General features: G+C 36.3%; 1 protein-coding gene across 6 annotated transcripts in view; it reads right to left on the reverse strand.

The window, feature by feature from the left end:
- The window catches only part of FYB1 (FYN binding protein 1), a 198,048-nt gene that overhangs the window by 144,433 nt on the left and 36,040 nt on the right, over positions 1-17,575 (reverse strand). The window lies entirely within an intron of this gene.

The following is a 17,575-nucleotide window of genomic DNA, read 5'->3' on the forward strand; positions in this document are numbered from 1 at the left end:
TATATAATATGTAATACAACATTATGATATATTTAACATAATATTAATTATGATATATAATAATAGTAGGAGTCGGAGTAGAAGGAGTAGGAGTAGTAGTAAGAATAGCAGTGGTGATGGTGGTAGTAATAGTAGTTGTGGTAGAAGTATTAAAAGATGGGTTCTGCTCTCAGAGAGAGAAGCCTGAGATTATTTAAATCTTTGAACAAGTCCTCAAATAATGAAGCCTTTCCTCAATAAATTCACTTGTTTTTAATGTTTATATAATAAAGTCAAACTTTTTTTGCAGCATAGTAAATATTTAATAAATATTAATGATATCCAGTTCATACCTTTCCATTTCTTAGTTTTCTTATTTAGTAGAATTTATTAGATTTGGGATATTTATCAGTTCTAAAAAATAAATATGCAACACATTCTAATCACCAAAACTATTACTAACTCGTGTTTTGACCTTGGGATTATCTCACTTTCCCTTCCTCAATCAAATGATGAACTAATCAAGTCTCTCTCTTTTTTTTAATAATTATAACTTTTTATTGACAGAGCCCATGCCTGGGTAATTTTTTACAACATTATCCCTTGCATTCACTTCTGTTCCTATAAAGTCAAACTCTTTTGAGTGATTATGATTATTTTGGATACTCTCTGGTGTTCTAAGGCTAATCTAGAAACAAGAGCATCTGGTAGTCTTGACCATATATAATAATCTTCTGATTTGGATTTTGCAGATAGAATTGATAAAGGCTTGAGAAATGATTAGATATGGGGGCATGAGGGTGGGAATGGCTGGGATGAAGTAAAAGAGCTGAGGATGACACCAAGGTTGTCAAGACTCGAAAAAATGATAGTTTCCTTAAAGGAAATAAGGAAGAAGATGTGTCTTTAGGGATAAAAATAATGAATTTTGTTTTAGACATATTGAGTTTGAGATGCCTATGGGACATCCAGGTGGAGATGTTTAACAGGCTGCTGGTTTTACAAGATTAGAAAATGATATATTCATGTGGAAGTAATCTGCAGAAAGAGAATAATTAAATCCATAGGAATTGATGAGATCACCAAAAAAGAAAATAAAGAAGAAAGAGAGAAGATCTAGTATAAGTTCTTGGATGACATCTATAGATTAAAAGCATGATATGAATGATGATATACCAAACAGACTAAGAAGGCATGATCTAAGAGGTGGAAGATGAACCAAGAGAAATCATTGTCTTGAAAATCTAGGGAGGATATAGTTTATGTGAGGAGAGAATGGTCAAAAATGTCAAAACTGAAAAGAGGTGAAGAAGGATGAAGACTGAGAAATGAATATTAAAAAATTAATATAGTGTTAGTAAATTTTTAAAAAGTGGAGTCAGTTGAGTAAGGTAATGTTAAGAAAAAATTGTCCTTTATAACTGTACTTTTAAAATATCTTACATAAATGTATTTTGTCAAAGGTAGAACTTCATAGAGATAGATATATCAATGGGAAATATCAAGATCATCAAAGTAAGGAATATATAATGAGAAGAGAAAGGAGGCAAGGTCAGAATATTGGATGTTCTTTCCAAAGTTACCAGCATCCTCCTTGTTTTTATTCAATAATCATATTCAATAATCATTTTGACCTTTCTTCAGCTTTTGATATTCTTGACATGTTCTTCTTTTAAAAACTCACCTTTCCCATAACAATGCTTTCTTTTGGTTCTCCACCCTGTTTGATCATTCTTTTTCAGTTATTTTGGTTTATCATCATTTTTACATGGACTCTTAAGGATACCCACAGTTAAAAGGCCTGGCATAGTTAAAGAACTAGTAAAAGATATTAAGACATGGTCAGACTGATAGGAAGAGAACCAGGAAAAAGCAATATCAGGGAAAACCTAGAGAGGAGAGAGAATGCAAAAGAAGGTGTCAGCTAAGTACAACGCTACAAAGAGGCTGACGTATTAATTTTGCCATTAGTAGGACTAGGTGATAATGGCCTACAGATAGTGGGTAACTAAGACATACAGATATAGGGTAATTTGAACAAATAGTAGCCAAAGAATGTTGATTTTGGATCAGTATCCTTCTGGAAGCTTATATTGGGCCTTGTCCTGTTCAACATATTTTTAAAAAATCAACAACTTAGATGAATATGAAATAGGGCTTTGATTACCTAAGATGGAGATATTTCCAGGGTAGATGTCAAGGGCTTGCTTCTGGGAGGGGATATTTGGCATTCTTATACCTCATGGGTGGGTATAGTATCTTTCTATTGACTTTGTAGCTGGAATAAGCTGTGTCTTTAAAACTATCAGACTGACAGAGTTACAAAGAGAAATTCCATTTAAAGTAACTACTGATAATATAAAATATTTAGGAATCTATCTGCCAAGGGAAAATCAGAAACTTTATGAGCAAAATTACAGACCACTTTTCACCAAAATTAAGTCTGATCTAACCAATTGAAAATATTAAATGCTCTTGGATAGGGGCAGCAAATAATAAAGATGAAAACCTAAACTAATCTTTTATTTAGCTATACCAATCAGACTCCCAAAAAACTATTTTAATGACCTAGAAAAAAAAACAAAGTTCATTGGAAAACAAAAAGGTCAAGAATTTAAGGGAATTAATGAAAAAAAATCAAATGATGGTTTAGCTGACCAGATCTAAAATTATATTATAGAGCAGCAGTTACCAAAACTTTTGGTATTGGCTAAGGGATTACGATCAGTGGAATAGATTAGGTTCAAGGGAAAAACAGTCAACAAATATAGCAACTTAGTCTTTGACAAACCCAAAGAGCCCACTTTGGGATAAGAACATGTTTGATAAAAATTGTGGGAAAATTGGAAACTAATATGGCGAAACTAGGCATTGATCCATATTTAACGCCAAACCCAAGATAAGGTCAAAAATGGGTTCATGACCAGGCATAAAGAATAAATTATTAATAAAAGAGGAACATAGGATGTTTACCCTCAGACCTGTGGAAGGGAAGGTCTTTATGACCAAAGAGAACAGAGATCATTACGATCACAAAATAGAAAATTTGATTTACCAAACTGAAAGTTTTGCAAACAAAACTAATGCAGAAAGATTGAAGGAAGAATAAACGGGAAAATATTTTTACAGTCAAAGGTTCTGATAAAGGCCTCATTTCCAAAATATATAGAGAATTAACCTAATTTATAAAAAACGCCTTTCCAATTGAAAATGGTCGGATATGAAGAACAATTTCAGATGAAGAAATTGAAATATTTCTATCAATGAAAAGATCTCCAAGTCATTATTAATCGGAAAGAAATTAAAGACAACTCAAGATACTACACCCCTCAGATTGGCTAAGATGACAGGAAAAATAATGATGATTGTTGGAGGGGATGTGGGAAAACTGGGAACTATACATTGTTGGTGGAGTTTGAACGAATCCAACCATTTTGGAGATTAGTTTGGAACTATGCTCAAAAGTTATCAAACCGATACCCTTTGATCCAAGTGTTACTATGGGATTATATCCCAAAGAGATTATAAAGAAGGGAAAAGGGACCTGTATGTAGAATGTTTTTGGGCAGCCCTTTTATGGTAAAACTGAAACGAATGGATGTCCATCAGTTGAAATGGTTGAATAAATTGTGGTATGAAAATTATGGAATATTACGTTCTGAAAAATGACCAACAGGATGATTTCAGAAAGGCCTGAGAGACTTACATGAACTGAGTGAGGAAATGAGCAGGACCAGGAGATCATTATATCTTCAACAATACAAATGATGACCATTCGATGGATCGATCCTCAGCAACGGATCAACCAAATCATTTCTAATGGAAGGTTGAATGAACACTACGCCCAGAAAAAGAACTCTGGGAGATGACTAAAACCAACATTGAATTCCCAATCCCTATATTTATGCACACCTGCATTTTTGTATTTCCTTCAAGCTAATTGTACAATATTTCAGAGTCTGATTTTTTCACAGCAAATGTTTTGGTCAGGGTATTATTTTGTATCTAATTTATATTTTAATATATTTAACTCACTGGTCATCCCCATCTAGGGAGGGGTGGGGGAAGGGTGAAAAAATTGGGGGCGCAATTGTTAACTGTAAAGTTACCCATTAATATCCTGTAAAAAAAGGAAAAAAAAAAAAAACAAACTATCAGACTGAGACAGTCTGTCTTTTTTTTTTTTTTTTTGGCATGGGAATGGGGGGAGGGAAGATGAAAGTAGCTCTTCTCCTCAACCAGCTTAGTTCATGGCACCTGTGCTGTGGGTAAACAGGACCTTTACCCCCTGGATGCTGGCAAAAAGCAAGAGCCAGGGTGTCCCAGTCTGACAGTTTTAAAGATACAGTCCATTCTAGTTACAAAATTAATGAAAAAAAGCTGTTCTTATGTAAACTGTCTCTTCTCAGAAGCAAGTCCTTGGCATCTCCCATGGGAATGTCTCCATCTTAGGTGAGACAAAGTTCTGTTACAAATATGAAGGTAACATAAAGCTAAGATGATGGGGCGGGGGGGAGAGACAGAGAGACAGACAGAGAGAGAGACACACACACAGATCTATCTATCTAAGAGAAAGAGAGAGACAGAAAGGGGGGAGAGAGAGAGAGACAGAGACAGAGACAAAGACACACAGAGAGAAAGAAAGAGATACATAGAGATACACACAGAGAGAGACAGAGACAGAGAGATACACAGAGAGAGACAAAGAGGGAGAGAGACAGAAGGGGAGATACAGAGAGGAGAGACAGACAGAGAGACAGAGGCAGAGAGGTACAGAGAGGGAGAGACAGAGAGGGAGAGACAGAGAGAGAGATGGAAAGAACACAGAGATACACACAGAGACAGAGACAGAGATACACAGAGATAGAGACAGAAAGATAACAGAGAAGAAGGGAAAAGACAGAGGGGAGAGGAGAGGGAAAAACACAGCAAGAGACAGAAAATGGGGAGGGGAGAGATAAAGAGAGACACAGAGAGAGACAGAGACAGAGAGAGACAGAAAGAGACACACACAGAGAGAAATAGAGAGATACAGAGAGAGACAGAGACACACAGAGATACACAGAGAGAGACAGAGACAGAGACAGAGATACAGAGAGACACAGAGACATAAAGAGACACACAGATATACAGAGAGACAGAGAGATATAGAGAAAGACAGAGAGGGAGAGACAGAGAAGACAGAGAGACAGAGAGGAGACAGGGAGACAGAGAGAGAGACAGAAACATAGAGAGAGACACACACAGAGAGATGCACAGAGACACACAGAGAGACAGAAACACAGAGACTATTGTAACAATCTAGGCAAAAATAAAAGGGTAAAGCAGTGTTAGTGGCTGTATGTATGGAGAGATGGGGATATATAAGAAAGAGAAAACAAGATTTGGAAACTGATTGGATATGTGGTGTGAAGACAAATGAGGAGTAATGGGTGAAATTGAAGTGGTGAGCCTGGGTGCCTGAGAAAAATGTGGTATCCTTAACAACAATGGGAAGCTCTGAATAGGGATAGGTTTTTTGGGGGAAAGGTAATTGGTTTGGTTTTGTGCATTTTGAGATTGAGATGCCTTTAGAAAGTCCAAGTTGAAATGTTGAAAGGCTGTCAGAGATGGGGAGCTGGAGCTTAGAAGAAAGTTGTGAAATGGCAGTCAGAGGGAGCTGAGTTCAAATTTGATTTCAAATACTAGTTGGGTAATCTTGGGCATGTAACTTAGATCTCCTTCTTTTATCTCACTTTCCTCAGCTAAAAAGTGGAAATAATGGTAACATCTACCTCCAGGGTTGTTGTGAGGATAAAATGAGATAATAACTATAAAGTGTTTCACATCACCCTAAATAAATGCTCACTATATAGATTTGGTAATCATCAGTACAGAGATGAACAGTACAGAGATGGAACTTTGGTAGCCGATGAAATCACCAAATGAAACAGTATAGAGTGAAAAAGATAGGAGGGCTCAGGAGAGAGCCTTGGGGATTTCCATAGTTAGCATAACATGGATAAAAGTTTAGTAAATAATATTAAGAAGCATCAGCCAGAAATAGAGGAGGAGAACCAAAAGAAGAGCAATGTCAGAAAATATCCAGAAAAAAAACAAAAACATAAGTGTCCTATGTTACAGAGAAGTCACAAAAGATAAAAATGAAAAGAGGCTATTAGATTTGATAATGAAGACATCATTGATAACTTTGAAGAGAGCAGCTTTAATTGACTGTTGAAGTCAAAAGTCAGACTGCTGAGAGTTTAGGAAAGATTGAGTGATGAAGAAATAGAGATATGTGACATGTTTTTTAAAAAATTTAACTACCGAGTTAATATAATAAAAATGACAATTCTGCCTAAATCGATCTACTTGTTCATTGCATATGAATGACTGCCAAAAATTATTTTATAGAACTAGAAAAAATAATAACCAAATTTATCTGGAAGAACAAAAGGTCAAGAATATCAAGGGAATTAATGAAAAAAAAAATACAAAAGACGTTTGCTTAGCAGTACCAAACCTAAAACTGTATTATAAAGCAGCAGTCATCAAAACCATTTGGTACTGGCTAAGAGATAGAGTGGTGGATGTAATAGATTAGGTACACACAATACAATAATCAAGACCTCTAGTTATCTAATATTTGATAAACCCCCAAACTCCAGTTTTTTAAAATAAGAACTCATTATTTGATAAAAATTGCTGTGAAAACAGGAAAATAAGTCAGAAACTGAGCATAAATCTACATCTCACCCCCATACTACAATAAGGTCAAAATAGGTTTATAATAAATAATATAAAGAAAGCTTCTTTGACTGAGAGATTTCCTTCCCTTTCACCTACCTTTATTCAGATCATTCATTCCCTGTCTGAAAAACTAAAAGATAACCTTTATGGTTCTTTTCAATGTTTAAGATTCTATGATATGATAGCTCAGGCCATTGAATTTAACTCAACAACAATTAATAAGACATATTGTGCTCAGTGATCTCAAAGGGCTTAAAGTCTGATATTGATAGAAATAAGTAAGGAATAAGATAAAATGTGATGGGGTAAGGGAGCAATGTAGACAAATACTCTAATAAAATTTGTTAAAGTAGTGAATACTCCATGAGTGTTAACTGTCTGTCTGACAAACTGGACATGCAGAGAAAAAAAGGTCAAGGAGGTGTAGGAAAGCACCCATAATAAAATTTTTAACAAGGAGAAAATGGAGTAAACAATGAAGAGGTTTAGTAAACTAAGCAGGCTTAGTATCTAAAGTACTAAGCAATAACCTGGAAAGAGTGAGCCTTTCCTTTGAAGTTTTAGAGTTTCTACCCCCCATCCTCCACCTTGCTGTAGGAACAAATGATGCACAGGGGAGAAAAATCCCCAAGTTGTAATTCTGCCAACTCTGGTATATTTAATTAAGCCAAAGACCAATTTGTTTGAAAATATTTTTGTGTGCCAAGCCCAGGCGCTCAGCCTTCTGCAGAAGCATATAGACAGTACAGCCATTGTGTGAAAATAAGCTGGGAGGAGACAAGGAAAGATCTGTAGCTTTGTAAAAAAAATTCAAACAAGGGATTACCTGAACAGCAACAAAAGAAATCAGCTGCCTGATGGGAAACTTCTCTTGTGCCCCTCAGCTGCTCCAGGAGAAACTCGTACATTTTCTGCTTTATATTAATGAACAACTAGGTTCTTTAGAAGGGTAGAAAGTAAGTGAAATCTTAGACAAGTATCTTATCAGTCACGCTGTAGGGACCAAACATCTGACTCCCAACCTGAGGTCTTTTCAAAGTATGAAAACGTCACTTTGTGTAAGCTTGTGATGGACCTCTGTGAACACCAGCTCTGAATCCTGTGAGAAGAATTCACCCCAGATACCCGCAGCTCAAGCTGCAGGGTCTCATTACACAGCTCCCAGTCTTTTCAGACAAACTTGACTTTGAGGGTGGGGAGAAGGATGTGGCAGCTTTAATTCCTCTCCCTAACTCTGGGGGCATTTATTTATACTTAATGAAATTTCTTTCACCCTTTATTTCCTTCTCCTTTCCCCTTTTCTATATCTCATGTCTTTCTATCTTCCTCTAAAACAGAAATCCTTAATCTGTTTTTAAAATGGACTTCCTTTTCAGAATCATGTTTGTAAATGCATAAAAATAGCATAAAGGACTACAATACATATTGAAAGTTTTCAAAATATTAAAAAAAAAAAAACAAGGCTAAGAATCCCTATTCTAAAGACTTAAGACACAACTTTGGGTAAGACAGAAATCTGTCCAGGTAGAGAAATTGAGAGAAACATTTTTTCTGTAGAGCCCCTCCACTTTTCACGCCCATATCATCAAAATTGGTCAGTACTCAGTATTGTGAATTCAGAGATGAAAAAAAGACCTCAAGGACTTGACAATTGACTAGTAAAAAATAAAATAAATTTAAATAAGTAAAATGCAAATCCGAATCTGATTGAGAGTATAAGAAAGCTGAAAGGATATTGCTATTGGGAGAAATCAGAAAAGGCTTCTTGAAAGAGGTCTTACTTGAGATGAGCAGGTATTATGAAAGACTTCAGTTCCTAGCAATTTTATATAGATAGTAAGTTATCTAGTTTCTCTCCCTACCCAAATACTAAAAAAAAATTACCTCATGTTGCACTAAATGGTTATTATTTCATTTGACTTAAGTTGTGCTTCAGTGTGGCTCAGTTTCTTTCCAATTGCCATTAAGTAAAACCTCTTAATTACAGAGATTTCCCTCTTTTAAATTATTTTCTATTTATTTATCTGTTTGTTTGTTTATTTGCTGAGGCAATTGGAGTTGTGACTTGCCCAAGGTCACACAGCTAGGAAGTGTTAAGTGTCTGAGACCAGATTTAAACTCAAGTCCTCCTGATTTTGTCTGGTGCTCTATCCACTGCACCACCTAGTTGGCCCCTATTTTCTATTTATTTTGCATATTGTTTGTTTTGAATCTTGTTTGTTTTTGTCTTGCTTATAAAGTCTGTAAGGGAGGAACTCTTTTTTGCCTCTTTTTGTAAACCCGGCATTTAGCACAGTGCCTGGGACATTGATTGAGTGAAATGGCAAAAAAGCTAATCAATATGGGAGTATTTAATAGATTGGGGCAAGGAATCCAGTTCCTTATATGAATATGAGAATTCTACCAGCCCTGAAGTCAGGAGGACCTGAGTTCAAATGTGATCTCAGATGCTTAACACTTCCTAGCTGTGTGACCCTGGGCAAGTCACTTAACCCCAATTGCCTCAGCAAAAAAAAAAAAAAAAAAAAAAAAGAATATGAGAATATATCCAGTGATACAAGGTAACACCTGGAAATATATCCTTTGACATATACCACCACATAGGTGTGTGTATTCAGCATATATTATTAGGGTGTGCTCCAAGGATTCATTTTTTAAAAAATGAGAGACATTCTTGAATACTCAAGCATAAAGGACACTAAATTTTAACTAAATGTAATTGCTTTTAAAATTAATAACAAAACTTCAAAAATACAATCTTTAAGAGACATAAAAAACATTTTGGGGGTGATTTTAGATATAATATACTCCTTGTACTCATGTTTATGAACTTAGGTATCTCGCTTCAAGTACTTTTCCTGGGCTGGAGAATGAACTCTAGATTGTGGGGCCTCTGGGAGAAGCTGATAAAGCTTGCCTTTCAGAGGACATTTTTATTGTCTTTGGATCTTTTCCCTTCTTTTTCAGGGCATACCTTTAAAAAATCCTCTGAAGAGGAAAATAGTTATCAGCTAATGTAGCTAAAGACCCTCATATTTAAGCCTTTGATGGTAAATTACAGGTACCAGGGTTCAGTGAAGGCTGATCATAGGGCCTAATCTCTACTCCACCTCCACTTCCCCAAGATAGATTGGGCAGATGCTTCATCAGGGTGTGTGGAGTTCCCACTGCTATTGCTTCCTTTATTTCTACAGGTGGAGCAGAATTTGAATTTCCCAACAATTCTTCAGCATTCTCTTTTCTTAATGCAATCTAAGATGAAAAAGGATCACAGAGGGACATGGGCTTGTTAGCAGTCCCCAAAATTGAGAAACACTCAGGATTCTAAGGAGTGGAGCATGCTGAGTAATCAGAGTTGTGGAAAGGGCCCCTTAATACTTTCTGAGGTGCTTTCCCTTTTCAGCTTCTACCTTAGCCTTTACATAAAATGAACCATATTTTCCTTTCCCAAAGAAACATAAGAGGATTCTGGACAAGAGTCAAAGAAGGTTAGCAAAAAGTTGCTATTTACCTAATTTTTTTCACTCCCCTTTCAGAATGGGATAAATTCCTGGAATTATCCCCTGTGTCTCAGGAATTTTTTTGTTGTTGTTGCAATTTTAAAACAACTAATTGCCAAACTTCTTACTCATTGGTCTCAAAAACCTTGAGAATCTGCTAAGATGTTATTTTAGTTATTCTGTAATTTTAATTAGCTAACTTTATTTCTGTCCCAGAACTGGAGTCCACAGGAAAGAAGTAAGGCTTTTCCTTTTTTAAGGTGGGGGTTAAGGATGTTAAGAAATCTTTCCCAGTGTTCTAACTACAGCAAACAAGGTTTTTCTTCCTGGCTGTATTTTAAATCTTTCCAGGTAACAAAATCTAGCTCATAGAACAAATATGACACAGACATTTTGATCAGAAATGAAGACACAGACAAAAATGACATGGAAGAGGACTGTCTGCCAAAAGCCATAAAAATTCTATTCTTATAGTGCCTCATCTCCTCTGATGAGGGTGAAAAGGTGACAGAGATTCCCTGGTTAGGAAGAAACTATGCCGAGAATTACAAGAATTCCCAAAGCTAGGTTTCCCAGTCAAAGATAGTTTGCTGAGAGTGGAGCTCCTGATGACCCGATAAATCTTTCCAGGTACTCCAGGTGTCCAAGCTATAGGATAAAGGGAGAAAAAGGTGGGGAGCTTACCTTGACAAGGAGGGGATGAAGCCAGAGAAGACCAGACTCTTCTTGTAGAGGGCCACCAAATGTTGGGGTTCAAAGGAGACCCCCCAAAAGGTTGGGGTTCTAGACCAAGGTCACAAGGTGTCTAAAAGAATTTGAAGGCTCAGACCCATCTCCAAGTCAAGGGGCAAAGTTTATTATAATTGTAATGCCAAATAAGGCAGGCTAAGTTCCAAAGGAATTTAGCAAAGAACCAAGAGCAAGAAAATAAATTCATAGGAAAAAGATAAGAGATAGGAATGGTCTGATATGCACCTTATTATTGAATTGAATTGTGGAGTTGAGGCTCAGAAACTGTTATTGCTGACCAACAGAAATGATAGCCAGTAGTGTTTGTGGAACTACAACACTTCCAAAGCCAAAAGACTTTAGGGTTAAGGACAGGTAGCCTTAGGGTTATTGCTACACCCTCTCTAGGAACTACAACACATCAGCACAATTACCCTAGCAGGGGTCCTCAAAGTATGGCCCGGGGGCCAGATGCAGCAGCTGAGGACGATTATCCCCCTCACCCAGGGCTATGAAGTTTCTTTATTTAAAGGCCCACAAAACAAAGTTTTTGTTTTTACTACAGGGCTATGAAGTTTCTTTATTTAAAGGCCCACAAAACAAAGTTTTTGTTTTTACTATAGTCCGGGCCTCCAACAGTCTGAGGGACAGTGAACTGGCCCCCTATTTAAAAAGTTTGAGGACCCCTGCAAAGCATTTGATAACACTTCATGTTCATGTTAACAAGTCATCTTCTGGTCTTTTTTTTTTTTTTTTTTTTCCAGACTATCGCTAGTTCTCAGACATGTGAATTCAAATTTTTGCTATGTACCCACTATTCGTAAAGTCATGGTAGTTTTGTATGGGTGTACAAATACAAAACTAACATGCTAGGCTAGGTATAGAAATCCAAAATAGCTCTCAAGGAGCATATATTCTGGGTGGGAAGGCAAGAAGAAGGAGAGCCATACAAAATGTACATAGAGAAGCAAATACAAGGTTTTCCTAATATTTTCTTTGCTTTCTAAATTGTCTTTATGTCTCTTGAATTCTAGGAGAAAGAGGGAGAGAGAGAGAAGAGATGAGAAGAGAAGATGAGAGAGAGAGAGAGAGAGAGAGAGAGAGAGAGAGAGAGAGAAAGAAAAAGAGAGAAAGAGAAAGAAAAAGAGAGAGAGAAAGAAAGAAAAAGAGAGAGAGAGAGACAGAGAGACCGAGAGACAGAGACACAGACAAAGACAGAGAGACAGAGAGAGAGAGAGAGAATGAGAGAGACAGAGACAGAGAGAGACACAGAGACACAGAGAGAAAGATAGAGACAGACAGAGACAGAGAGAAGGAGGGAGTTGGTGGTCAGCAAAGTCCTTAGAAACATGATTTGCTATCATTCATTGGAGTGAGATTTGAGTCTTTTAAGGAGACAGGAAGAACTATTTATTATCAGAGCAAGCTGAAGGAGAATGGGACTTACTCCCCTCCCCACTCTGTGACCATCCCCCTCACCCCCCATTTTTCATGAAAGAAAAATAAAGTAGGCATATCATCATTCCTTAGATAAGGGGTAATTAACCTATTTGATGTTATGTCTAGTGAAACCTATGGACCCTTCCTCAGATTGTCTTTAAATGTTTGAAATAAAATACATACAACTATAAAGATTATCAATTATATTGAAATACAATCAAAGATGTGGTAAAAATTGGCTCAAACCAACTCTCACAAGCCAATAATTAAATTTCCATTATGTGCATTGAAAAATGCCCTCTGAAGAAACCTCTGAAATAAACAAATGCTACAAATTAGGGCTTGACTTGTTTTGTTGATTAAACTTTTAAAAAAGATAAAGAAGGGGGCACCGAGGTGGCACAGTGAATAGAGCACCAGCCCTTAAGTCAGGAGGACCTGAGTTCAAATCTGATCTCAGACACTTAACACTTCCTAGCCATGTGATCCTGCAGAAGTCACTTAACCCCAATTGCCTCACACAAAAACAAAAGATTGAGAAAATTTTAATAATGAAGCTTAAACTTAAAAGTGTGTCATGGATACCTTTTCTGTCCAAAACACAGTTGTTAAACATTTACCTACATGTCCCTGGCATAGTTATAACAAAAATGTTAAAGAAAATCAGTTCATAGATCTCAGGTTAAGAATCAATAGTCTAGAGTCTAGAGCAGTGGTGTTTGTGGGGTGTTGTTTTGTCCTTCATTCTCCAAAAGAACCATATATCAGGGAGGTGTTGCCATGATGTGTAAGTGAATTGGATTTAAGTGAGGGAGGGCTGGGCAAGGTCACTCACCTCACTTTCTCCTCCAGAGCCATCTAGGTCCAGTGACCAGATATAGATCAGGATGACAGGGGCTGGCCCTGTTTATGAGGTGCATACAGGGAAACACTCTAACATTCTAGCTTTTTCCCACTGTAGTTAAAATAAAACAAAATGTGCATAGAGAAGCAAGCAAAAACCTATGTAACATGTCAGCAGGCATTCAAAAGGGAACATATATAAATGGAATTATACTTACAAAGTATCCATATATATTAAAGGCGTACTCTTGGAAAAGACCAATTAGTGATTCTGGGAGCTATGATACACACACACACACACACACACACACACACACACAAATGGATACATTTATATGGGAAAATGACATTATAATAAACTTCCATTAACTACTTATTGCTGACTCAGGTTCTATTCTGATTGATGACTTGAAAATCAGTAGATTAATTGTTTTATTACCAATATGTTGAACCTTCTAGCATTCTAAATTTATTCCTTTGTAGGAAAGCTAAAAAAATAAAAATCACTGTGGTTTTTATGTCATATCTTCACTGTCAGAAGCCTGTGTGGCATTTCCTATTCCCATATCATGCAACCCACTGCATCCTATCACATAACTACCAGCTTTTTTGAGTAATATATGACTTAGTAATTATTTAAAGAAATGATTTCCCTCCCATCATGGTATATGTGCCCCCCCCCCCACTCCATGCAAGGTTGGTGGGATCCTAATACTGTATGGGCTTGTTGATGTTTTTTAAACTCTGAATCTGTGATTTTATCGTTTTAGGAAAGTCTGGCAAATTTACCTGCCCCTTACCAATGTACAAAGGCAATGTTTTTAATTTATAGTCTTAGAAAGTTGCCTGGGGCATTGGAAGGTAAATGACACACACAGAGGGACTTGAACCCAGGATGTTCTGACTGAAGTAGATTTTTAAAATCTATTTTCATAGGATGCAGTATCCCTTCTGTGAACTGTTGGTACTTACACTATCTTGTTAAGTCATCCTTAGAGGTTTTTTGGTTAGGCTTATACCCTGCCCAACCCCTATTCTAATTTTAATTATGAATGACTCAGTGCAGTGAATAGACACTGGGTTTGGAGTCTAGATGATTCATCTTCATGAGTTTAAATCCAGCTTCAGATTCTTAAAAGCTGTGTATAACTAGGCAAGTCATACCTGGGTAACCCTATTTACCTCAATTTCCTCATCTGTAAAATAAATTGGAGAAGGAAATGGCAAACTACTTCAGTATCTTTATCTAAAAAATTCAAAAGATGGAGTCACAAAGAGTATGACACAACTGCAATGACTGAAGAGCAAGAAGAACTATGAAAAAAGGATCAACAACAACAGTAGGCAAGAAAAATCAAGTCCTATTAATGAAGAAAAAAGTGAAGTTGTCTAGATGCAGAGAAAGTTCAAATAGTTAGAAGTTGACTTTTCTTTGTTATTTTACTATTTAAAATTTTAATTTATTATTAATCTTCTCTCTCCTAAACACTCATGCTCCATTGCTCCCAATGTCTTCTCTGCCAAAGGTCTCATTTCATACTTTACTGAAAAAATTCAGGCCACACATGTTCAGCTCCCTTTGCTGCCCAATTCTACACTTTCTATCTTCTCAGAATCTCTCTCATCTGGTCCTTCTTGTTAACTTGGAAATATGATATACCTTCTCTCAGATCTTTAACAACTTTTATTCTTTCTTTTTACTCACAAATATACCCCAAATCTCCTTCATAGTTAAAAACAAAAACCAAACAAGCAAAACCAAAAACTTCAACTTGAGTGTACCATTGTTTTAACCTATTATATTTATAGCATTCTTCCCTTTCATAGGTAAACTGCAGCCATGTCTCACTTCCTACCTGTGTCATTTCTTGTTGCTCTTCAGTCATTGCAGTTGTATCATGCTCTTTGTGATCCCATTTTTTGTTTTCTAGGCAAAGATACTGGAGTTATTTGCCATTTCCTTCTCAGCTTTATTTTACAGATGAGGAAACTGAAGTAAATAGGGTTAAGTGACTTGCCAAGATTCATATAGCTTTTAAGTATCTGAGGTTGGACTTAAACTCATGAAGATGAGTCATATGGATTACAAGCCCAGTATGTCTATCCACTATACTAAGTCATTCATAATGAGCCCTCTTCTATCTCTATACTTTCTCGCTAGTTTTATCAATTTTTATTGGTTCAATTATAATTTCTAGTCAGATGACTACATTTACATTTCCATCTCTCAGTTTTCTTCTCAATTTTCAGTCCCAGGTCACCAATTGCCTGCTGTTCTGCCTACCTAGATATCCTGTAGACATTTCAGATTCAACATTTCTGAAATAGAACTCTTTTCTCTCTCACCCCTCCCCATCTCTAATCAGTTGCCAAAGCTTATCAATTCTACTTTCATAACATCTTTCAGATATTGCATACCTTCTCTCTCACATCAAAACTATTTCAGAACCTTGTTATCTCTCATGTAGTCTATTGCGATAGCATCCAAATTAGGTTGCCTGATACAACTACTATATTGATAATGTTAGGTTTGTCTTTCTCAAGACAATCCAGTGGCTCCCTATTGCCTTTAAAATACAATTTATTTGAAATTTATAGGATCATGACTTTATCCCTCTTATTTTACAAGTGAGGAAACTTGAGCCAGTGGCATTAAGTATAAGGTCGTAGTATCTGCTGTAGAACCCAGATTTTCCTGAAATCCATTATTCTAAACACTACTAAAATTTAGTGCCAATTCATCTTTCTAGATACTATTGCTACCCCTTTTCCCAGGCCCATAGTCCATAACTTCTATATTCCATATAAACTAGTATATTTCTTGAAACTGTATTGGACATTGCAGCTCTTGACTCCATGTCTTTGCATATCTGGAAGGTTCTCTCTCCTTACTTTTGCCTCTTGACGTATTTACCTATCTTGGAGTCTCTTTTTTTTTTTTTTAATAGCCTTTTATTTACAGGTTATATGCATGGGTAACTTTACAGCATTAACAATTGCCAAACCTCTTGTTCCAATTTTTCACCTCTTACCCCCCACCCCCTCCCCCAGATGGCAGGATGACCAGTAGATGTTAAATATATTAAAATATAAATTAGATAAACAATATATCTTGGAGTCTTAATTCAAATGTTACCTTCTACATGAGGAGGACTTTACTGAGTTCTCAGATCTTTCCTTAGTTCAGAAATTACTTTTACATTTACTTTCTATTTATAAAAATTTCATATCTTTCACATGTTGTAAGACAGGGACTGTTTCATAAATGAAAGAATAGAAGATCATTTATCAATCACTAATGTTCTAGGCATTGTGCAATTGCTGGAGATACATTTTTTTTTTTTTAAAGAAACATCTCACATAGGGAGTGGTGGCTGGGGAAGGGAGCTTTATTTTGGGGTGATGAAAAAGCATAGAATTTGAGCTATCACAAAGAATATACTATCTTAGGGTAGTAAGGTAAAGAAAGGTAGGAAAGGGCCAGGTCATAAAGGGCTTTTAAAAAACAACAACAAACAGATTTTTATTTGTTCTTGGAGGTTCTAGGGAACCATTGGAGTTTACTGTCAGATGTCAATTAACATTTGCTAAGTACCTATTTGCCAAACCCTGTACTAAGTACTGGGGAATACAAAGAAAAGCAAAAGTATCTTTACTTTGGAAAATCAGCTTGAGAGTTGAGTTGGTGATGGACTGGAGTGGGGAGAGAGTTATGGCAGGGAGACCAATGAGAAGGTTATTGTAATAGTTCAGGCATGAAGTGAAAAGGGTTTACAGGAGAGAAGGGAGTATATGAGAGATGTCAAGAAATCAGAAGTGACAGACCTTAAAAAAAAAGTAGAAATGAGGTGAGAGACAGTGAGAAGATGAGGACTGCACCTAAGTTTCAAACTTGGGAGCATGGTGGTACTCTCAACAGAAATAGAGAATTTTGAAAGAGAGGAGGTTTTTGGGTGAAAAATAACGAGTTCAGTTTCAGATAAGATGTTTCTAGGATATTCAGTTTGAGATGTCCAATAATTATACATTGGTGGAGGTGGAGTATAGTCTACCCTAATCATGTTAAGATCCTTCTTGAGTACCTTTTTCAGTTCTGTCACCACATCTTAGGAAGGACACTGACAAACAGAACTATTTTTAGATAAGAGAATCTCAATTTGGAATGTGTAAACTTTAAATATATATATATATATATATATATATATATATATATATATATATCAGATAAAGATAAAAGGTTATCAAGGAGTTAGAAATTCTACTTTTCCTAGTCTTCTCCCATCAGAATGCGAGTTTTTGTGGGGAGTTTTATTTCTTGCTTTCTTGTTTTTTTTGTTTTTTTCCTTCCTTCC

This window comes from Sarcophilus harrisii, chromosome 1 (genome assembly GCF_902635505.1).
Source record: "Sarcophilus harrisii chromosome 1, mSarHar1.11, whole genome shotgun sequence".
NCBI classification, from domain to species: domain Eukaryota; kingdom Metazoa; phylum Chordata; class Mammalia; order Dasyuromorphia; family Dasyuridae; genus Sarcophilus; species Sarcophilus harrisii.